The following is a 23,933-nucleotide window of genomic DNA, read 5'->3' as shown; positions in this document are numbered from 1 at the left end:
CCCAGTACTGGAGTGCCCCCATCACCAAAGCCCTATTCAGATTTAAAGTCTTGTCCTCCCAAATTAGGCTAACATATAATCCAGGAAAACACAGATGGGGTAAAAAAATGATACTTATCAAACCACTTTAAACAGGTGTCCCACTTCTATGCACTATGATTTGTTTTGTTTTTTAATTTCTGTTATCTTGTGAATAGCACAGTCACACTGCTGTATAGGTGTGAAAAGCATTACTCTGTTCCAAGTAAACATTTAAAACTCAGTAGCCGGTTTCATTATTATTCTAAAATAGTAGTATGAACAAACAAAACAAAACACTCGCAGCTACAGAGAACAAACTGGTGATTGCCAATCTGGGAGATGGAGTATTGGGGGCTGGGTGATAAAAGTGAAGGGGTTAAGAAAAACAAATAGTCCACCCCCTTATCTGTGTGGAATACATTCCAAGACCACCAACAGATGCCTGAAACCACACACAGCACATATATATACAAAGTTGTTTCCTGTTTATACATACCTATGATAAAGTTTAATTTATAAATTAGGCACAGTAAGAGATTAACAATAACAATAATAAAATAGAACAATTATAACAATATACTATATTAACAGTTATGTGAATGTAGTCAAACTCTCTCAAAATATCTTATTGTATTGAATTCACCTTTCCACCTAAAGGAAGCAATTTACGGCTTCTCTTTGGCATATCTGATCGGCAGCATCACTGCTCTTGTGCATTGGGACCACTGTCAAGTGAAATAACGGTGACTTGAACGCAAGCACTGAGATACTGGGACACTCATTCTGATAACCAAGACAGTTACCAAGTGACAAATGGGTGGAAGCATATCCAGCGTGGATACGCTGGATAAAGGGATAATTCATGTCGCAGGCGAGATGGAGTGGGATGGCATGAGATTTCATCACACTACTCAGAATAGCACATAATTTAGAACTTACGGTGTGTTTATTTCTGCAGTTTTCCCTTAATAATTTTGGGTCAAGGTTGACTGTAGGTAACTGAAACCACAATAAGTGAAACCATGGAAAGTAAAACTGCAGATAAGGGGGGACTACTAAATTCTGGGAGCTTCAACAAATGGAAGTGATGGTCTCCCTTAGAGGCTGTGACCTGGGTAAACTGGGTGCCCCTGCAGACTCTTGTCATTGCCTCACAGATGCCGCCGCTCCTGCTTTGGCCTGCAGGGGGCGCCATGTCTCAGGCCACTGCTCCCAGGACGGGAAGGCCCTGAGCACTCCTGCCCATCCTGGGTCAGCTGCGTGCTGTGAGTATGGCGTGGCCCCTCTTCTCTGCCAGACACCCCTACAGAAGCAGGGAGCACCAGTGGTGACCCTGGAGGGGAGAGGCAAGCCAGAGAACCTCAGGGTGGGAAGTCCATCTTCTGAAGAAACTTCTGAACCAAAAGGGTGAGGAGCTGGCAGAGGGAAGCGGGGAGAAAGAAGGGGTCCTGCGCTCTTATGGTTAAAACTTTACCTCCTTTATGGTGGGATAGGTGGGGATATTCAGGGGAAGAAAGCTGCAGCCAACCTTCGCAGCCCCAAATGGACATACCCTATTTTCTCCCTTTGGGTCACTTCCTAGTGTGGCCAGAGTTTTGGGATCACTGGCAAGGGAGCCCACAAACTAACATTTATCTGTCCTCTGACCCATTTGGGGGCCATTCTTTTTCTTTTCATTTTTTTTAACTTTGGCCAAACAACTCCACGACCACCCACAAGGTATTTTGTTCTGTTTTTCCTAAATCTAATCATTGTTGGTTTTGTTTTGTTTCGTTTTTGGTTTGACAGAAGAGAAAAGAGAGAGGTTAACAAACTGAGAAAAGGTCACATAGCTAGCTATGCCGGTCTACTAATCCTTAACCAGTATTACTTTCTCTGCATCAGGTCATTTTGTGCCATAAGTGCAGAGGGAAAGGTTTTGGAGCAGTGAGGAAGGCGGAGAGAGGACTCAACTAGGAGAGAAAGACCCGTGAAAGTCTGGCTTTTAGGGAAACTTACTGGAAGACCAGAGACAAATCAGTTATCTTCCCTGGGCCTCTGTTTCCTCATCAGTACCCAAGAGAGCTGAGACAGACAGGAGGGGCTGCCCTGTGCCTGATTCCACGCTGCCAGGTTGCAGGAGGGAGGCACGGGTGGCAGGCAGGGGACTAGAGAAGGGTCCTGTGGCAGGTGGTTGGTGGCTGCTCCAACCTGGGAGGTGGGATCTAAGCCCCCACCCCAGCCTACTTGCCGGGGCTGTGGCTGGCACCTTAGAAGACACAGCTGTCCTTCGCCACATAGAGCAACCTCGGGACAGATGGTGGGAGAGGAAGGGCAGCTTGAGGAGCCATATTTTAGGAAACAGCCAACAAAGTCAGCTTAGGTTCTCCAAACCTCTTCGGTCTGAGCCAGCTGCCAGCTCCCTGACTTGCCAGCAAACCCGTCTCTGGCGTCTCGCGCCCCCTTTGACCAGGGGTTCCTCTGCCAAACTGTGTTCACCACCCAACACACCCTTCCTGGGCTCTGCTCCCCATAGAGTGGGGGTTTCGAGGAGGAGGGCCTCTTCCCAAGACCCTGTGTATTGGGCCCATGCCCTCTTAAGAGCCGGTTCCTTAAAACTCCCAAGGAGCAGTGTTGTGTGAGTTGAATATGGATGCACCCTTGGATTAATAAATGTCAGTCTTTCCTGGACAGAAATCAAATGACGCAGGAACAAAACAGAGGCTTAAAGAAGGTAAAAGCAGGGAAAGTTTTTTCACGGGGGAAGCATGGGGCTGGCTGAGGGTCTGGAGGGGACCAGAGGCAGCGGGGTTTGTGGAAAGAGAACTGCATGGAGCTTGGTCTTTCTTTGTAAGTGAGGGGACAAGAGACACACAGGGTGGGCTTGTCTCTGATGTCCTTCCAGCTGTGAGAGAAAGAGGCTGAAGGAGAAGGGTGTGTGTATGTGGTGTGTGTGTGGTGTGTGTGTACTGTGTGTGTGGTGTATGGGGTGTGTGGTGTGTGTCAGGGTGCTGGCGTGGATGCGGGGGTATGTGGTGTGTATGTGTACATGGCGTGTTTGTGTTCTGCTGGGAAAGGAAGCCGGTCCTGGGAGAGGTGGACGTTCTACCTGAGAACCTGAGAACCAGCCCCAGAGGTCTTCCTTCTTTGACATGATTCCATCTCTCCTTCCCCCTTAGGCAGTGGGCTCCCTGGGGGGCCCTGTGTCCTCTTTCTCTCTCCATCCCTGCACAGGCCAGCTACAGAGTAGGTATTCAGTGAATATCTGTTCAGTTGAACTGATTTAATCAGAGATGGCCTTTCCCAGACAAGGAGGAATTCAGATAACAAGCCAGACGTGCTCAGAGCAGAGATGGGCTCTAACTGTCTCTGTGACTTATTCACTCACAGGCAATTTGTTTCTCAGGATTCCCCAAGGGGGTAGTCAGTGCACAGGGGCTCCATCTGACAGCTGAGCTGTCTCCCCGGGAGCCAGTGTGTCCACGAGGCCTCTAGGAACTGTCTGCACCCACTGAGTAAACAAGCTCAAGGGAGGCTGCACCCTCTTGACTGCTTCTAAACTCTGCAGCATTGGTGCTCAGGGGACCCTATTGGGGGCAGGGGGGCAGGAACAGGTGTTGCCTGATGATCATTTCCTGAGAAAAATCCCTGGAGGATGGAGCCCCAGGCAACTTTCAGAGCAAATCTGTAAAAAAACACACATTTTTAGAGGAAACTCCAATTCTCCTCTCCCTGAAGTCAAAAGCTCATCACCCTGGGCGTGTTGATCGCTGCAGGCAAATGCTGTGTGTAGTCATAGCTGACTGTGTGGCAACTGTCAAATTGCAACCTCACACGGTCATCTCCTGGGTACTGTCGAATATTAGAAAGAAAAACACCCTAAACTCACTCACCACCCACCTCCCGATGAAGGCTCTTAACATCTTAATAGAAGATCTTCCAATTTTTTCTAGGTATTTGTATATATATTTTAAATAAAATTGAGTTATTATTATATACAGTTTGCTTTGTTTTCTTATCACACTGTATTTTCCCACATTATTAAAAGTCCTCAAAAACATGATTCTTAATTGTAACTCAGTGTTCTGGAGATATTTTATCATTTTCCCATTTGACAGCACATAGATTGGTTCCAATTTTGTATAATTATATTCAATAGTAAAATAAATATCTTGGAAATAAATCCCTATGCCCATCTCTGATTATTTCCTTAGGATAAATTCCCAATAGGAAAAGGAAACATATTTTTTTATGCCTTTTCAAGACGACTTTCACTACGGTAAAGACTTTTACTACGGTAACGTTCACAGCCACTCAGAGCTCTCAGTTGCAGGCCCCGTGCCTGCTCTCTCCAAAGTGCATCTAGAATCGTTCACTACAAAAAGTTCTGCTGGAGGCAGCTGTGTCCCGCCAGCCTAACACAGAGTTTGTATTTTCAAAGTCGGCACTCAGAGATGGAAGATCCTATCTGTAAATCTCCAAGAAGTTGCTCTTAATAATATGTGCAGCCCTCTAATCATTTGAAAAAAGGACTCCTCTCCACAAACATTCAAGTCTACTCAAACTCTTCTCTCCCCTTAACAAGCTCATGGGCGCACATCTGACAGAGAGCACTGGCCTTTAGAACCCAGAGTGACCTGAGTGGTCACCTAACACCTCCATAGCCCAGTGGTCTCTAAAAAGGGCGGGGGTCTCTGCCTCTACCACAGGCTCCCAGTGAGGATGAAACGAGAGCAAACTCCTGTGAACTCCAGACTGCTACAAATCCAGGAAAACACTGCTGTCCGACACCCAACCTTCTAAAACTTACGACCGCTGTAGCAGTGTGGGAAACACTGCCAGCCTGCAGCAACCTCTAGGATGTACCAGACTGTGAATAAGATACTGTGAAAAACCACCTGCCCTTAGAGAAGGACTGTACACACCATGGGGTTTCTGCCCCACTTATGTGGGCCACGACAGAGATGCCCGAGCAAGGACAGCTCCTTTCACCCATGCCTTTCCTCAGGTGCGGTCATCTCTCCCACCTTTAGACCCTGGCATTTTCCACCTCCTTGATGTTACTTCAGGGAAACGTGCGCTGATACATGGTGCAGTGCTAATGGATGACCTTGTGGGAAGAGAAGAAATGATACAGGGAGAACAGTGGGAAAGAGGCGAGCAGAATGAAAGGGCTAAAGGAAACCGCGGGGTCTCGGAGGGGACACACGCAAAGGCAAACATGAGTCACCAGCAAGTGCAGGACACTGACAGAGAATGAAAACGCATCCTTCCACACGAGGTGCGAGAGGTTTTCTCTCAGCCACCAAGCCCTGATGAATGAAAGGCGTGGCCCAGGTGACCCATAGACTCGGAAGCAATAAATAAATAAATTGTTGTAAACCACTGAGTTTGAGGGAGGTTGTTATGCAGCGTTATCATGGCAATATACAACTGATACAAATAGCATTTGGTAAATAAAATCCCAACCCTGACCTGCACATCTGGCCAAAGCCCCTCCCAGAGCTGTTCAGAGTTTGATTTTCAAACTTGTGAGCAGTGGAAAGACCAAAAGACCAGTTGGAGAGGCAAACAGGAAACATAAGAGGTGAACAAAACCCAGTCCGCTCCCCACCCACATGCCAGATCAAGAGCCCTGTGGAGAAGGATTTGGGGAAGGGCCCGGAGCCTTCTCATGTGGCCAGTGCAGGGCTGGGAATGAGGCTTCATCCCAGTGCCGAAGCTGAGCAGAGGCCTGGAGAGCTGACTGGAAAGGATTCAGAGCCTGCATTCAAATTCTGTAGGAAAAAACGCAATGACCCTTTAGTCATGCCTGCCCTGGGTGTGGGAGGGGAGCATGGCTGCACATTTGCTACTCCCAAGCTTGCCATCCCAAGACAGTTAGCTGTGCATGGGCTGGGTGACAGGGGAGGAGAAGACAGCTAAAGGAGGAAGAAAAAGCAGCAACAAATATAAAAAAATACTTGCCACCAAGCCAGAGCTTCCCGAGGCCTCAAAGACACCTGTAAGAGCCCTCAGTTCTACACCCAGGTATTAATATTCCAGGGAACCCTTAGCAACAGCCCTGACAGCTGCTCTGTTACTATGATACGGGAAACATGATAATAGCAGCAAGATAAGGTGAGCTGAGACAGCAACATTTTCTCTACCTGTCACGCTGCACTGGGAGGATGAAGGATTCAGACAAGAAGCCTCGAAGGCCTGTCTGAAACCTGAAGGAACCTCTCTGCGTGTCTGGGGCTGATTATGTACGAAGCAGGGCTCAAGGGGATTCAGGAAACGAGACGGGAGCCCCAGGGAAGCTCCTGCCTGACAAATGTCCCTAGAACTCACCCTGTCAGCAGCCGTTCTGCCAGATCTGCTTCTACAGGTGACTCTTCCTTCCCTCTCCCAGTGTGATTTTCCTCCACTCCTGCCCAGACTGTGGCAATAGCTTCCCAATTGGCCTTTGGACCTCTTGGGGCTCACCTCCCTCCCTTCGCTTGCAGCCAAAGAGGTTGTCCTCAAATCAGAGTTGAGGCCATGTGATTTCCTTGCTCGAAAACCTTCAGTGGCTCCCCACTGCCGAAGGAAAAAATCGAAAGGTCATCCATGATTGACCCAAACTACCCTTCCAGTCTCACCTGCCAACACATCCCTTCACAAAACTTGTGCTCCCGTCACCAAAAACCCGGATGCACTCTGGCTGCTCAGCCTTGTCCCAGGACTTCTTACGTGAAACGCCTTTCCTGCACCCTGCCTACCTACGAAAGCCTAGCTCCCCTTCTCTGGGAATTTTCTAGCTCCTCCCCCTCAATTGCCATTTGGAATCAACCCCATTGCCTCCCCTCAACATCACATTCTGCTTTGTACCACAGGGGGACTTTACCTCTGCTACCCCTAAAAAGACTGAAGCTCTCAGGATGAATCTTGGTGTCCTTGGGCTAGACAGAGCCTGGAACATGGTGGGTGTCCACTACGCATTTACTAACCTTCAAGAGAGTATTATTCATGGGTATTATTATTATTCCATGAAGCCCATGGACTAATACCCAGCCTCCCCAGTCTAAAATTTAAGGCCCTGCTTTGCAACCTACCCCCCTCCCCCTTTAACCTGCCATCCTCCCAGCCACATGCAGGCCCATGCACTAAACAGGTCTCATCTGTGATACCTGCCTCTCAAAGTGGTTTACGTCAACTAAAACCATGGGAAATCTAGAAAGGACTCCAATTCTTGAGAAATGGCCAACAACGACATATCTGGGCACAGTCAATGTCAAAATGACAAATAACCTAGAGAGCGTTACAGCAAGATTAGATGCAAGAAGTGGAACCAAATGGGAGACACATTAAGGGTACAAGACAACGTTAGAGGAGTAGGGTTTTGAATTATGGGTGAATTTATTCCAGTAATACTTTTCTAAGGAGGATTTAAAGAGCTAAACAAATGAGGGCACCCTACCTGTCCTCATGGCCCCCATTCAGATTCCTCCTCTTGGGTGGGGCTCTCTTAAACCCTACCAGCCCCTGCTCAGATTCCTGTAGCCTTTCTTGTCTGTGCCCTTCAAGGAGCAATCAATCCTGGACACCCCATGGCTTGTTCCGCGGCACATCCCTGCTGAGTCACAGAGCTAAGCATCTGCCGTTGTCCTGAGAAGGACAAGAAGCAGCCACTTTTTTGGCTCCATTGCCCTCATTCATTCAACAAACATGCGCTGAGTGTCAGTTATGCATCGGGCACATGCTCAGCATCTCAGCTCACTGCAGGGTGAGCTCGGGTTGTATTTCGTACCCCCAGAAGGCCTCACGTGGTGCACAGATAGGCAGTCTTATTTATTGCTGTGGGGTCTTCCTCCCAGGGAAGTAAATCCTCACCATTCCGCTGGATCCAAATCCCTGCCTGTCTCTTTGTTGAACTGAAACTGTTTTCTCATTTCTACGCTGAAATGCATGCAAAGCCTCCAACCAAGATGAGATGCAAAGCATCCCACTCTTCTCTCTCACTTCAAGTGCCAGCCTTCTCATTTCAACAGCCACAAGCTCTGCCTATGTCCCCAGAGGCACGGCTCACTTTTGTCATTACTGAAAGGCCTGAAACAGGGCAGGGAGGAGTCCCAGATCAAGGCGATCACAGAGTTGAGGCTACAGGGTAACCAGACTCCTCAGGCAAGAGTCAACCAGAACACATAGGATGGCGAGGGCCTCACAGGCTGGCTGCTGGGCCCAGAGAGATCCCATCGGGCACACGGTGTTAGTCTTTTAAGGCCTATAACAAATTACTACAAGCTGGGAGGCTTGAGACAGTTCTAAAGCCTAGAAGTCCAAAACCAGGATGTCAGTAGGGCAGAGTTCTCTCTGAAGGATCTAGAGAAAAATCTGTCTCATGCCTCTCTCTCAGCTTCTGGTATTTGTCGGCAATCCTTGGCATTCGTTCGCTTGCACCTGTATCCATCCGATCTCCCTCTTCATCTTCACAGGTATTCTTCCCTCTGTGTCTCCACACGGCCATCTCCCTGTGTGTCTTTTCTTCATATGGCCATCTTCCCTCTGTGTCTCTCTTCTTCTTATAAGGACACTTGTCACATTGGATTAAGACTAAAGGAGAGTCCAGTATAACCTCATTTTAACTAATTACATCTGCAATGCTGCTTTCTCCAAATGAGGTCACAGTCTGAGGTTCTGGGGGTTAGGACTTCAACATATCCTTTTGGGGGACACAATTCAACCATAGCACATGTTAAAAAAAGAACTCAGAGCCCTACCTTGAGGGTGGGGAACAGCAGGCATGGTGAACTCTTAAGTATGTGTACATGGACATTTATTTAAGCTGTTCTAAAGTGTCCCCTTGAACTCCTGGGATGCTAAGGGCCAGGAGAGGGTTCTCAACCTGAGACAGGGAGTTATCGTGGTTGATGCAAAAAGGATACAGGAAAACTATCTCCTTTGATCACTGCTTGTCTTGGGAGTTCTTAATAGGGGGGGCTGTGAACTTGGATTGGAACAAATTATATCTTTATTTTCATTAACCTACAACTGAAATTTTCTACTTATGAATATCAGCAACACATCACAGTATTATTAGTACCTGTGCCTTGGTCATCAATAGAATCTCAAATATTTTCATATCACAATACAGGGTTCAGATATTATTCATGTTCTTCACTACTTTTAAATGATCATAGTTATTAAACCTATTGCAAGGCTGTTTACGTAATGCTTCAATAAAAAAGCACACAGATTACTATATTAAAAGTTTGGTTTTAAAAAAATATTCTAATAACTGTAAAGTCACTGTAATTGGTTTCCTCTGCATTTAAAACCATTATTTTGAGAAAGGTTCTATAGACTGTCAAAGAAGGGTCGAGAGATGGAAAAAAAAAAAAAGAACAAGAGATGGAATTAGAGTTCGACAGAAAGGTTGTCAGAATAAAATCAAGCCTCAGAGTGAGCAGGTGTCCATAGCCCTGGGGACTCTATACTCAGAAAATGTCCATGTCTCCCAGGGGCTGCTGGGCACCTGGCTTGGGGCCTGCAGTGAGGGTTATTAACGCTGTTTGTCTTTTATTGCAGAAATACAAGCCTGCTTCCATGTATGCAATTTGTGTGTCTGGAAAGTCCCAAGCAAACAGAACTTTTGCGAAGAAATATGATTTCAGCTCACATCCAGGAGCTGCTTGTTGGAGGCGCCCAAGAGAACCCTCTCTATGAAGCAGAGAAACCTCTGGAAGGAAAACAGACCCACCTCTTCTCACCTGCTGGTAGAATCCCCAATCCTCAGGTGTGTTGACAGGGGCAGTTCCCCAGGTCCCTGGGAGAAGCTTCCCACACTGCCGCCTCCCCTAGTGGCCCCTGCACAGCCCTACCAGGGCACCAGCTCTCCAGTGGCTTTTGTTAGGCTCTGCCAGGGACTTCATCCTTCTTCCGCCCACTTCAGCGGAGCTGGGCCAGGGACCCTGGCCCTGGCTGTTTGCTTAAAGCCAGCTGTCAAGGCAATCCCCAGCTGACCTAGACTGCTATCTGTGGGCCAGCTGTCCCCAGTCGTTCATGGAAACACAAACAGACGTTTCTCTGTTCCAACTCCAAGGTTAAGTGCCATGCTGCCTGGGGGCCAGCTGTCAACTTCTCTGCACACTCCCTGTTCCACCAGCAGAGGCTAAGACTTCAAACAAGTGGGGATGCCCATCACAAACGACCACAGTGAGGACTGCTGGGGGACTCAAGCAACAGTGGGGGGTCATCTGAGAGTAAGAGAGGGGACCACCCCAGAATGTGGCTTGGTACAGAGAAGATGAGCAGGGTAAAGGCCAAAAAGAACCACTGGCATTTTGCCAGTAGGTTTCAAGGCTTTTTAGGAGGAGCCCACAAATTAAAACGTTCTTGCATATGCTCAGCCTGACCGTGAGCGACTACATTGGGAAGGGACAGCAGGAGCTGCCTACCTGCCAGGTGTGTGCCCAGAGCTGACCACCTGAAATTCATCACATTCCCTAGAGGGATGGTATGACCATCCTCCCTTCCAAAGAAGGGGCTCATATCCAACACTTGGAAGGCAAATCCACTGTCTCAAGGGCACACAACTGACCCCCAGCACTTGGTTTGGCTCAACTGACTACACTGAGCCCAGGCACTTTCTATCACCCTCTCAGCTGCCAAGGAGTCCTGGCTTTCACATGTGGCACCTAGTGAGAGCAATAGACCAGAAGGTCTTCTCCAAGCATCTGCCATGTTCCCTGCATTCAGAAGTGTGCCGGGAGTTCACAGAAACTGAGAATGCAGGAACTGGCCAAATGGGAGTTCTGAGAAGGCTCAGGGTTACCTGGGCTGGAACAGCCTGGAGGTATTGCAGAAGAAGCAGGCTGGCATGGATTTCCTAGAGCAGGCAGCAGCTGTGGTTAGAAGTGCGAGGCCCACGATATGGGCAGCAGAGGCCTCCGCTACCCTGCTTCAAGTGCTGCTGTTGTCCCGCCCTATGCCCGCAGAGAAGAGAGGCACGAAAACATAGGTCTTCTGATGGTCCCTGCTCCCCACCATTCCCACTGCCTGACCCAGGTGCTCCCCCAAACGTCAGTCACCCAACAATCCTAAGTGGTTCCACTGCTTCCAGGCTTCCCCATGTAGACCCAGTCAATCCTGCAACCAGATGGGCCCTCCAAAGGTTCAGCTCTGCTCGGACATTTCCGAACCAAGCCCAGTGTCCTCGCTTGGGAGTTCACGGCCATCCACAGACTCTGTCCCACTTTGGCAAGTTTGTCTCCAGACAGATGGAAACATTTGGCATTATCTCCCATTCTCAAGTCTATGGCTCCCCCAGGCAGGCCCCTCTGCTGCCCTTACTCTATACCCACCGCCACAGTATGAAGCACTGCTCCCTCCCCGGCATCTTCACAAATGCTTAACCTTTACTGCTTCCCAGCACTTCCCAGTTTCCACTGGTTTATAAATGTGTTTGACTTCTACTAGACCAAGTGCTCCCTGAGAGCAGGACAAACCTTGTGATACTTAAGACATGAGCGCTAAAGTAGAATTGGGAGTCAGAAATAAATATCTACGATCAACTGATTTTCAACAAGGGTGTTAAGACCATTCAGTGGGGAAAGAAGTGTCTTTTTGACAAATGGCGCTGTAACAACTGGGCAGCCATATGCAAAGAACGAAGTTGGACCCTTACATCACACCATTTAAAAAATATAATTCTAAGTGGTTTAGAGACCTAAATGTAAGAGCTAAAACTATAAAATTCTTAAAATATAGGTGTAAATCTTCATGAACTCAGATTTGGCAGTGATTTCTTAGATATAACACCAAAAGCATAAGCAATAAAAGAAAAAATAGATAAATTAAATTTTATCAACATTAAAAACTTTTGTGCCCCAAAGATCACTATCAAGAAGGTAAAAAGACAACCCACAGAATGGGAAAATATATTTTCAAATCCTATATCTGTTAAGGATCTAGAACCCCCCCCCACACACACACATATATCTTACGACTCAACAAGACAACTCAATTAAAAAATGGGCAAAGGACTTGAGTAGACATTTCTCTAAAGATATATACACATGCCCAAGAGCACATGAAAAGATGGTCAACATTATTAGCCATCAGGAAAATGCAAATCAAAACCATAATGAGATACTTCACATCCAGTAGGATGGCTATAATTTAAAAAACGGAAACTAACAATCATCGGTGAGGATACAGAGAAATTTGAACCCTTATATATTGCTGGTATGAATGTAAAATGGTACAGCCACTATAAAAACAGTTTGGCAGTTCCTCAAAATGTTAAATATAGAACTACCATATGACCCAACAATTCCATTCCTGGGTCCATCCCCAAAGAACTGAAAACTGGTATTCAAACAAAAATTTGTACACAAATATTCATAGCAGCACTAGCCAAAAGGAGGAAACAACACAAATATCTATAAACTGATGAATGGTTAACAAAAGATGGTAAAACTATACAATGGAATATTATTCAGTCATAAAAAAAAAAACCTAAGTACTAATTAATGCTATAACATCAAAGAACCTTGAAGACATGCTAAAAGAAGCCAGTAACAAAAGACCACATAGCATATTATTTCATTTATATGAAATGTCCAGAATAGGAATATCTATATAGAGAGAAAGTAGAAAAGTGGTTGTGTAGGGCTTATTGGGGAGGAGGGCAGGTAATAGCTAAAGGACATGGAGTTTCTCTTTGTGGTGATGAAAATGTTCTAAAACTGGGTGTGGTGATAGTTGTACCTGTCTGTATAAAACAGCAAAAAACACTGAATTGCATACTTTAAATGGGTAACCTGTGTGGTATATCAATTATAGCTTAATAAAGCTATTGAAAGAATCATGGAGCATAATGAAGAATGAACCTGGGGCCTGAACAGGGTAGCCAGGTACATATTCTCCAGGGGACAAAGAGCTGGCCACTTACATTTTACCATCAACCCTTGATGACAGGGACAAATTAGCTGCAAATTAACTTCAATTAAAAAAAAAAAAAACAACAACAGACGGTGCATTTGTGAAAACACCATAGGGCAGGGGAAAGAGGGTGGAGGGACAGAGGGAGAGAAAGCAAATATGGTCAAATGCTAAGAATTACTGAACCTGGGTAAAGGGATGACAGGTTTTCTTTGTACTATCTATCCAGCTTTTCTGTGTCAGTTGAAAACTTTCACAATAAAAATTTTCATAATGAGCTCTCAATGACTAAAGCTTGAATAATTTAAGCAACAAAAGACATAATAGTATTAGGTTATAACCGATAATAAGATGAAATATCTATACGTTCTTATGATATAAATAATTGAATAAATAAATAAATAGAGGATGGAGCAGCTCTCTCTTACAGAGGAATTCTAATTAATAAATGTAGACAGGATGAAGAAAACAGAAGAATCACCATTAAAACAGCATTGTAATAACTATCAAAGGCAAGATCCATGGATAGATACTAAAATTAGTAGACAAAAGTTTGAGGAGAAACAAGATATTAGCACAGTCTCAAAGTATCTCCCCCAAGATATTTATTAATTACAAAGGAAAAAATAGTAACATTACAGGATAGAAACCGGGCAGACACAACCTTAACCAAGTGATCAAGACTAATATCACCAGTGATAAGACATAAGGACATCATGTGCCTCCCGATATGAGGCACTAAGGACACAGCATCACTTCTGTGCAATTCGTATCAGAAATGCATAACTACAATCTAATCATGAGAAAATATCAGACAAACCCAAACTGAATGACACTCTATAAAACAGCTGACCAATACTCTTCAAAAATGTGAAGGTCATGAAAGATAAGGAAAAACGAGGAGCAGTTATATTGTTATAAAAGATATTAACAGGGCAGGCAAGGGGAAGGGTATAAAGGAACTCCTTGTACCAATTTTGCAACTTTTATGTAAGTCTAAAATTATTTCAAAATAAAAAGCTTTGAAAATGTTCATAATTGGGGAAAAAAAAAAAACAACCACCTTTGTATTAAAGGTGTCTATCGTTTAGAATCACTTACACCAAGGGGTACGTGATATGATGTGGCGGACGGTGCCTGCCGGGGAAGCATCCTCTCCCTGCCTGAAGAAGTAGCTGAGTCCCACCTGGGAAAGGTGATAGGGGACTCAAGAAGTGACTGTGGGTTCCCCAGCCCATAGCATCTGGGCTGGAGGGAGCGGGAGTACTGAGGAAGGGGTGACAGTGCCTGCCAGAGTCTTGGCTTATTTCTGAGACGAGGAAGGGCTCCACAAAAGGAAAAGAAAACAATGATTTAGAATTTTACAAATGTGGCCTTCTTCATGTCAAGCAATTTATATGACTTTTATTGTTTAACACCATTGCGCTTCTATTATTTCTATACTTTAAGATGACATAGATTAAATACTGATGACATTTTAAATAACTTACCAATCTACTTAGTAACTCGATTTAACTAATTTTGCTTTAATAATGAATAGGATCATCCATGATCCTTACCTCCCCCATCAACCTGGTTAACGAAGACCAACTTTGTCTCATTGCCATTGTCTATGTTATTAATTTATTCTCTCACGGAGAATTTATGGTGTGCTCACTGACCCACCAGCCAGAGATGCTGCCGACCTGGGTTCCAGAAAAGGAAAACAGAAGTGTAGTAAAGGTTAACAATAGAATCTAAGTGGTGGGCATGTAGGTGTTTACTGTAAAATTCTTTCAACTTTGCTTTATATTTAAAATTTTTCATAATAAGTTATTGTTTTAAAAAAGTAAAATTAAAAATGGGTATTTTGGGCATTCAACATATAAATACAGATGCACAGCCCGAGTGGGAGAAAACAGGCAATGAGCCTAGGAGGCCCCATTTGCAAAAAAAACACACCCACGCCTGTTCCTTCTCTCCACAGGTGTCTGCAGGCAATAGGGCTGCCTGAAGGAAGGAGAAGCAGTGGGACTTCCCTGTCATGGCAAAGGCCTGGGGCCTGTGGCCTGTGGAGACAAGTCACCACATAAATACATTCAGCTCTTGCAGTTCAAACCAAGTCAGAAAACAGGCAGCAGCCGCTGTTTTTATTAGTTCCAAATGAATTTGGCAATGGATGCCAGGGCTGACCAAGCAGTCCCCAAGCCTGTCATGTACTCCAGGTGGTCCTGCCACGGGGCTGATGAAGTTTCTTCTTCTACCGAGTAAGAAACTGCAAGGGTTACAAGTCTGTTCTTTGGGTCAAGTATCTGGGGTTTACATTCTGGCTCTGTGAATTAGTAAGCTCAGTGACCTTGGCCAATTTCATTTATTTCTCCAAGCCTTAGTTGCCTCATCTGTAAAATGAGTAGCTGCCTCCCGGGGCTATTGGGAAGAATAAATTAGATCAGTGGTTCTGAGTCAGGGTGATTTTGTTCCTCAAGGGACATGTCTGGAGACATCTAGGGGTTTCTGACTGGCTACAACCCAGTGGGTAGAGGCCAGGAGGCTGCTGAACATCCTATGATGCACAGGACAGTCTCCTACAGCATAAAATTATCCAGTTGGAAATGTCAAAGTGCCAAGTTTAATGCAGATGGTACAGGTAACACATCCAGCACAAGACCTGTAACACTGTGTTCTCTCAGTGCAGGGCTACCGTCACCATCACCACCATCACCACTGTCATCATCATCACCATCACTGTCACTGTCATCATAAGCATCATCACCACCAACATCACCATTATCATCGTCATTGGTATTATTAGCCTTGAAATTTCCCAGTTTAATGCAGATGGTACAGGTAACACATCCAGCACAAGACCTGTAACACTGTGTTCTCTCAGTGCAGGGCTACCGTCACCATCACCACCATCACCACTGTCATCATCATCACCATCACTGTCACTGTCATCATAAGCATCATCACCACCATCATCACCATCATCATCATCATTGGTATTATTAGCCTTGAAATTTCCGGTACCCAGAAGAGCACAGGTAAGAGGCATCAATGAATGTTGCTGTACTAAATTAAACTAACAGGTCTTTCCTTTGTGTCAAGGACCCAAAATGCACCTTCAAGCCCCAAGCTCACCTGAGGGAGCTGAAGCAGCTTGGGGTGGGGAGGTGGGAGACAGGTAAAGTGAGTAGGAGTGGGGGTGCCCTAGGGAAAGGGTCTGAGATGATGATGGTGATACCAGCTGACATCCTTATTTAACACTGAATTTGAGTTCTGTTCTAAGAATTTTATATGTGTTAACTCATTTTACTCGTTCAACGACCTAGGAGGTCAGTTCATAATGGAATTATATATCTCCCCTCCCCACCACGATCACAACCACTGAAATGTTGCTTCCTTGGTGGGAGCGAGCAGTGGTTTTGCAGAATTCACCCTCTTGCCTGTGGCTGGCTAGTTTTGCCGCTTGTCTGACCACTCTACAAAGAACCTTAGAAGGCCCGGCTCTGTCTCCAAGCAACTCATGGCAGATGTGGATGGTTTCTGGGCCTTCTGTTCTGAATTGTGGGAAATATCCAGAGGGTATCATTTCTGGGTGCAGCCTGATGAGCAGAAGGCGTGTCTATTAGGAAGGTAAACCGGCATAAGGGGAAAGGCCATATGGTCTTTCCGAGAGGGGCTGGGGACTTGTTGGTAAGGTCCTAGCAGGAACCAACCCCAAGGCCCATGTCTAAAGCAGCCAGAAGCCAGCCAGTCTAGAGCACTGCTGGGAGGATTCTGTCAACCTGGTCACTCTCCGGTTTTTCTTCACTGCCATCAGCAGGTTTCAAAACAGGCCTGGGATTTGTGCTCAGAGATGTCGGAATGGGGAGTAGCTGAGGTGTCTACATTTGTAGCCAGACACAGAGAAACAGCAGTCCAGGGGACAAAGCTGGCGGAAGGAGTGACCAAGAAAAGGTGAGGAGAACGAGTCTGGGTCTTGCAACAAGGGAGTGAGAGGAGCCCTAGGAAGGAAGGGCTAAGGCTGGGAAGTGGGTGCCTGCTGGGGCATGACGTGCTCCCCATACACACACCCCAACTTTGTACTGTACAGACCCCATGAGCTCTGGGGTCTCAAAGACTAGGACACAAAGGAAACAAAATGCCACATAGGAGAAGAGAAAGGTACGTCTGTTAATAATCTATGAGAATCACCATTTATTGAACCGTACTATTTATCAAGCTTGGTACCAAGCACTTTATAGAATCATATTCTTTATTTTTCACAGCAGGTTTTAACACCCTCATTTTACAGGTGAGCAAATTGAGGCTCGGAGAGGTGAATGCTTTACTCAAAGTCACACAGTTAGTTAGTAAGTGGCAAAGCCGAAGATTTGAACTCCAAGCCCAAGCTCTTAATCTCAAAGGTATCTCAACTTCTCGACACTAAACAGAACTGTGTGTTTTCTGCGGCCTTTTCCCATGCCAGTCACCCTCACGTACACACAATATCTTTTCTCCTTAGTCTTTCAGATAAGTCCGAGACAACGTATAAGATTGTAAATGGGGGAAAACACTGTTTTGTCTAAAATAAGAAAACAAACAACCAGTTAAAAAGTGGGCAAAAGATATGAACAGATCTCACCAAAGATATATAGATGGCAAATAAGCATACAAAAAGATGTTCAACATATGTCATTAAGGAATCACAATTGAGGTAACAGTGAGATACCACCTATTAGAGTGGCCAAAATCCAGAACACCGACAACAGCAAATGCTGACGAAGATGTGGAGCAACAGGAACTTCCATTCACTGCAAAATGGTACAGCCACTTTGGAAGGCAGTCGCTTACAAAACCAAACATACTCATACCATATGATCCAGCAATTACACTCCTTGATATTTACCCGGAGACTGAAAACTCACATCCACACAATGGCACACTAATGTTTATATCAGTTTTATTCATTATTGCCAAAACTTGGAAGCAGCCAAGATGTCCTTCAGCAGCTGAACAGATAAACAAACCGGTATAGCCATACAATGGAATAAAATTCAGCAATAAAAATGAGCTGTCAAACCATGAAGAGACATGGAGGAACCTTAAATGCATTTTAATAAATGAAAGAAACCAATCTGAAAGGCTATACATACTATATGACTCCAACTATATGACATTCTGGAACAGGCAAAACTATGGAGACAGTAAAAAGATCAGAGGTTCGGAGGGAGAGAAGGAAGGATGAATAACTGGATCGCAGGAAAGTTTTCAGGCAGTAAAACTATTATTCTGTATGATACTATAATGGTGAATACATGTCATTCTATATTTGTCAAAACTCATAGAATGTGCAACACCAGGAGTAACCTCTCATGTAAACTATGGACTTTAGTTAATAATAATGTATCAGTGTTGGCTCATCAATTCTAACAAATGTACCACATCGATGCAAGATGTTAATAATGGGAAACTGGGGGAGTTAAAGGGTTATCTAGGAAGCCTGTACTTTCCACTCATTTTTTTCTATAAACCTAAAACTGTTTTTTAAAACAGTCAAACTCTATCAACACGATGGAAAAAAACATTTTAAATTTTTTTCTACAGAGAAAAAAATACTACCCTAATCTTCATCAGTGAGAATCTTGCATTACGACTATTACATTTGTATGAGGTGTCACGCCCTCCAAAATGTTTTTTGGTGTCAATTAATGATTTTCTGTCATCACCCGCCCCCCACGCCCGCCCGCCGCCCGCTGCCTGCCGTTTGCGTGTGAGGAAAGCATGCCTTTATTCCCTTGAACATCCGGTCCATCCTAACCATATGGCCCTCATGGGGAACACGGCCTAGTGCAGAAGACCGAAAAGGTCAACAAGTATTAGCTCCTGACTCTTTTTCTTCATCGCATATATCACAATTTGAATGTGTGCATTTATTTCTTTGTTTACTTGTTAATCTCTGGCAGGTCCCTGGAGAGAAGAATCTCCTCTGTTTTCTTCGCTGCGAACACTCAGAGCGGGTTGCACATGATTGAGATGGATCCTGAATGAATCAGACAATGGCTCTAATAAATGCTGCGGCTGTACAAAGAGCGGGAGCAAAGCAAAGGCGCAGTTAGGATTTCTCTCTGTGGCAACCCCACAGGGCTTCAAAGGAGAAGAATTTGGTGGAGGGCTGAAAGCAAAAAGGAGGAACTTGGCAAGCATTAGGGAGGCATTCCAGGAAGAGAGCTGTCTTGGTAAAACTGCCAGAAAAGAAGAGGCCTCTCTGAATTTTGGAACTGGAAAGTAACTTAGTGAGCGGATAGTTAAGGTCACAGGCAATTAGCACACATAGCTCCCAGGCACCAACTTAGGGCAGGTGAGATCAGATACCTGGGACCTCCTGGGAGCCCATGAAAACAGTGAAGTGCATCTTGATTCTCGAGCTTTCACCTAAGTAAGGCTAATGACAGAGGAAAGTGAATACAGATTCCCCCCAGCCCTACACAATATCCAGAGACCGGGAGTTTGGCCACAAACAGCCAGCCCAAAGGCGAAATGTCTTTGATGTCATTCTATGCCATATATATTTTAAAATTATAATATTATAATTAAAATTATAATAATGCTTAAGCAAACTCTAGTTTTATGTAATAATAGCAATAACATCAGCTAACACTTATACAGCACCTCGCCTGTAGTATAACTCATGTAATCCCCACCACGATGCTATTGGGTGCTGTCAGTACCCCATTTTACAGAGGCAACGCAGCACAATGCGGGGTGCTGCCCCACACCCAGACAGGGAAAACAGACAGTGAGTTATTTATCCCACATTACACATCTTGTCCACAATCTCGCTCCCACAGACACCACCAGTGTGTGAGTTTGGAGTCAGGCTCTGCTGATTCCAACTGCACAGTTTGGGGACTAGTTACATTTCCCTTTTTTTTTTCCTTTGTAAAATGGAGGTAATAATATCTTCCTCAGTAGATTTTGTGTGAATTCTGATTAAAAAAAAAAAAAAAAAGTTCCAGACACAGTGCCTGGCACACAGTAGGCCCTTAAAGGAAAAACAGAAAACAAAAAGACCCTGTTTTTTAAACCAAGCCTATCTCTGAACTCCTGGTGAACTTCTAGAAGGAAGAAATGGGAGAGTTAAAAAAAATGTGACCCAGAAGACTGCAGGCCCTGCTGATGGATGAAATCTTGGCCTGGGGCTGTCAGCCAGGCTGCCTGGGCCAAACTGTAGGGCAGGAAACTGCGAGCTTCCTCCACCCGCACCCCACCCCTCCCACCCCCAAGGAACTCGTTGCTCCAGTGCAAAGAGGAGCTTCCTTCAGCTGACCCCACCCGCTTCCCCCAGAACATTCCACGCTCAGCCAGCCAGGAGATATCAGGAAGAAGCCGCTGGGCCAAGCTGGGAGAGATGGGCACCTCCCTTCCAGGCCTCCAGGCGCAGTCTGTGACCCACACCCTTGCCTGGCTCCCATTGCCTCCCCACAGAGAGACCAAGGCTTGGCTTGTCAACCACATACTTGCCTTGCTCCAATATCTCTAGACTACACACCAGAGCCAGTGGAAGATGGACTGGATGACTGGGCTGCTGGTCCTCAGCCATGGCTCTCATTTGGCCTCTTATACAGTCTTTCCTTAGGCTCCTGACTGGTCATCCTGCCTCTAGTCTGGGTACCCACTACAGTCAATGAGTCTCTTCAAGGACAGTCATATACCACTCCCCTCCTCAAGCACCTTCAATGGCTCCCATTTCCCCGTGAATTAAGTTCAGAGTCCATACCCTGGGATTCATGGTCCTCCACAATATAGTCCAAACCCACCCTCCAGCCCCTGCAGGACTCAGACATTGGAATCGAAATGGATTATACCAAGATTTGCATACACATATCTAGATCTGTAAGGATGGAGTCGCCTCTGCCATCTCCGCCTACCTGTATCCTATTTCTTCCTTCCCTCTCCCACCTGACTCCTCCTTTCATGAGCCCTTTCCTTCCCTCGCCTCTGAATTCCTCTAGCATGATGTTCCCAAACCTCGGGCATTCCCATGCCAGCTGCCATCTCCACATGGCCTCCGTACTGTTCTTTACTTAATATTTTCCTTTGAATTAACTCACTCTTTTACTTGAATTTATTTTCAAAGGAAATTTTATATATAAGTATCTACCACAAATAGAAAACCATGTCATCTGCCGTAAACAGCAGGCAAACGAAGAAAATAAAATTGTTCTAATACACATGAAAATAAATGTATAATCATTAAAACGTTTTAAATACTTGTCTGTATAATATTCATATTAATTACTGTAGAAGATACTTAAATTACTATTAATTACTGTATAATATTAATATTATATTAATTACTGTATAATATACTTAAAGTTCTCTTGCACTCTAAGGAATGCTGGCCTTGGTACTTTATTTTCTCCTCCGTTTGGCCCTTGGTTTTTCTGGTCCTGTCTCACAGTTTTCTGGAGACTTGTCATAGTCTTGTCCTGGCTGACCACAAATAGCAGTTGGTGGTGGGGGCAAAATCCTGCAGCCCCTCCTCCAGGACCTATGCACAGCATGACATGCAATAAAGATATTTATGGAACAGACTATTCTAATTTGTTGTCATATTAATATGGTCCCATTTTCCACCTGGCCCTAAGCCCATCTGCTGCCCAATTTTCTACCAAAACACACGTGATCTCCTCACACCATCCCCAAATCAATCTTTGTCCAATGGAGTCTCTCAGGGCATGGCACAGAAAGTATATCATCTGTCAAGAAGGTGCCTGAGGAGGCTCCCAATTCTCCTCTGACCCCTGCTGCCTCTTCCTCTAGAGCAGCAGGACCTGGGGCAACCAGGAAAAACAACTCTCCAGTCAATCATTAACTGAAACTCTCTCAGCAGGGACACACACCCTTCCCCCGAGAGTTAGCAAAGTTCTAGGAAAACCCTGTATGAACTGGGCCCCTGGCTCCAGGAAATACAAAAGTCATCTTCCTGTCCCCTCACAGCCAGAGACCCCAGAACACCTACCAGAAACCGAGGGGGGCTCCTCCTGGGCCTGACCCTGCTGGTGCCCCAGACAGGAAGAGGAGGTCACTCTCCCTCCCACCACACACGTTGTCAGGGGCGACCCTGATGAAGATCTGAATCACTCAGACTTAAGTCAATAAGTGACAGCCACCAGGAAGGCCCAGCTGGAGCCAAACCAAGGCCTGGATTCTCCTCAGTGGATGGAAGCCTGGCCAAAGCCAGCCCACAGCCAATTTGGGCTGACCAATTCCCCTGACAACACATCCTTCTTTCCAAAAGTGAACAGACACATGACAATTATTGTTAGAGGGAGGTCTCCTTTGGGAACTCTTGCATTCTTTTTGGTGTTATTTTCTTAGTCTGGCCACTTTTATGACTTTCGAGAATTTTTGTTATTGTTGTCCTTAGAAAGGATACATTTCATAGAAAGCTATCCAAAATATTCATTCCAGGCAAAAGCCATCCACAGGATATCAGCATCTTATAACCACCAGAAGTCTTGGCTGCCAGGGGTGGGACACCCACACATTTGAGTGTGGCTCCCCAGGAAGAAGGTAAACTGATGCACAGTTAAGGTGACCGATGCCATGAACAGAACAGCCTCCAAAATGCAGCTCAAGGAGGATAAGGGTAACGACATGAGCCTCTGTGGAGCTGAAGAGCGCTCACGTCCTGACGCCTTACAGTGAGATGACAGGAATCTCCACGTTGACCTTTGCATAGTGCAAACAAGCTAATGACAGAGCCTCTGTGGAGCTGAAGAGCGCTCACGTCCTGACACCTCACAGCGAGAAGATGACAAGAATCTCCATGTTGACCTTTGCATAGTGCAAATAAACTAATGACAGAAAAAAAAAATGCTATGGTGATAAGAAAAACACCACGCCTGGCAACCTATCCCCCATGAGGAACGAAAGCAGATGCTACTGAGGACAGATGGACAAAGAGGTTTTCAAACTGGGTTCCAGGGAGCCTAAGGGGTATCATGAACTTCTTTAGGTCTGCTGACATGGAATAGGGGGGAATGAAAGGTGGGGGGGTATGTCAACCTAACCCAGAGTGACCTGGCTCTCGGCTGCTTCATATACTGAACTTTCAGGGAAGAATTAATTTGAAGAAAATATTCTATAGCTAAAAGTGCCAAGAAGTACAAATATGTGATACTAGTTGTAGCAAACAGAAGAACGTGATGTAAGTCTTTCTGTGTTTGTAAAAAGCAGCAGCCATAGACCCGGGTGTGCTGGGAACCAGTTTGTCCTTTGTCCTGAGTGTGTGCTCTGAGTTCAAGAGAAGCAATGGAGGAGCAGAGCCTCCTTTGCCAGGTCTAGCCTGGCCACTCTGCCCTTCCCTGATAGGACCACAAGTTATGAAGTGCAGGTGACACCAAAATCAAGCAGAGCCTTGAGCCGAGTCAAGTGTCCAGAATAAAGACCCAAACCTCAGTAGGGATGGGGCCAAATGTAGGCACCAAAGCCAAACTTGTGTATCCAGGGACCAGAGGCCAAAGAGATGCAAGAAGTGATGTTGACGATTGGAGGGGACCTTGGACAAACTCCTGGAACAAACACAGTGGCAAGAGGCTGGTTTCCATGTGATCCCAGTGGCTTGCTGTACAGAAAGCCTAATTCATTTGGAGGTCCAGAACAGACCAGACGTGAGGTTTGCAGAGGCCTGAGTGTGCCCACTCCGCATAACCAAGAATGACGGGCATGCTGCTGCACTGCCCCCAGGGCAGATGTGCCCTTATAAGTGCCTCTAGACTGCAGACAGCTGTGAGTCCATGTGTCTCCACTGGCCTTCTATAATGGACGTACATGTGTCTGCCCAGCATTCCTTTCTTTGAGCATGATTCCTCTTCTTGGCCAAGGAAATCATCCCCAGTCCTTCTGGGTAGGAGAAACTGGCCCCTCCTTCCTCTTCCTCAGGGTGAATGTCACTGGGGACAACCAATTAGAATATCCCCACCCTCTGGGCACAGTGGCTGGCTCAGAGCTGGCCATGTAACCCAGGCCCAGCCATATAGAGTCCTCTCTGGGCTCTC

General features: G+C 45.7%; 1 protein-coding gene across 8 annotated transcripts in view; it reads right to left on the bottom strand.

The window, feature by feature from the left end:
* Nucleotides 1-23,933, bottom strand: part of RPH3AL (rabphilin 3A like (without C2 domains)) — a 143,618-nt gene that overhangs the window by 90,708 nt on the left and 28,977 nt on the right. For 5 of the 8 annotated variants that reach the window (XM_015599271.2, XM_015599266.2, XM_015599270.2 and 2 more), the window contains exon 1: nucleotides 21,893-22,020. The exons of 1 other annotated variant lie outside the window; for it this stretch is intronic. The gene's annotated coding sequence lies outside the window, so the exon portion shown is untranslated. Of the gene's footprint in view, nucleotides 1-18,816; nucleotides 18,949-21,892; nucleotides 22,021-23,933 lie in introns of those variants that run through there. 2 more of the 8 variants (XM_025041530.1, XM_015599267.2) reach the window with 2 other exon arrangements.

The sequence above is a fragment of the Pteropus alecto genome, unplaced genomic scaffold (genome assembly GCF_000325575.1).
Source record: "Pteropus alecto unplaced genomic scaffold, ASM32557v1 scaffold98, whole genome shotgun sequence".
Lineage (NCBI taxonomy): Eukaryota > Metazoa > Chordata > Mammalia > Chiroptera > Pteropodidae > Pteropus > Pteropus alecto.
This window is presented reverse-complemented; position numbering and strand designations above follow the sequence as displayed.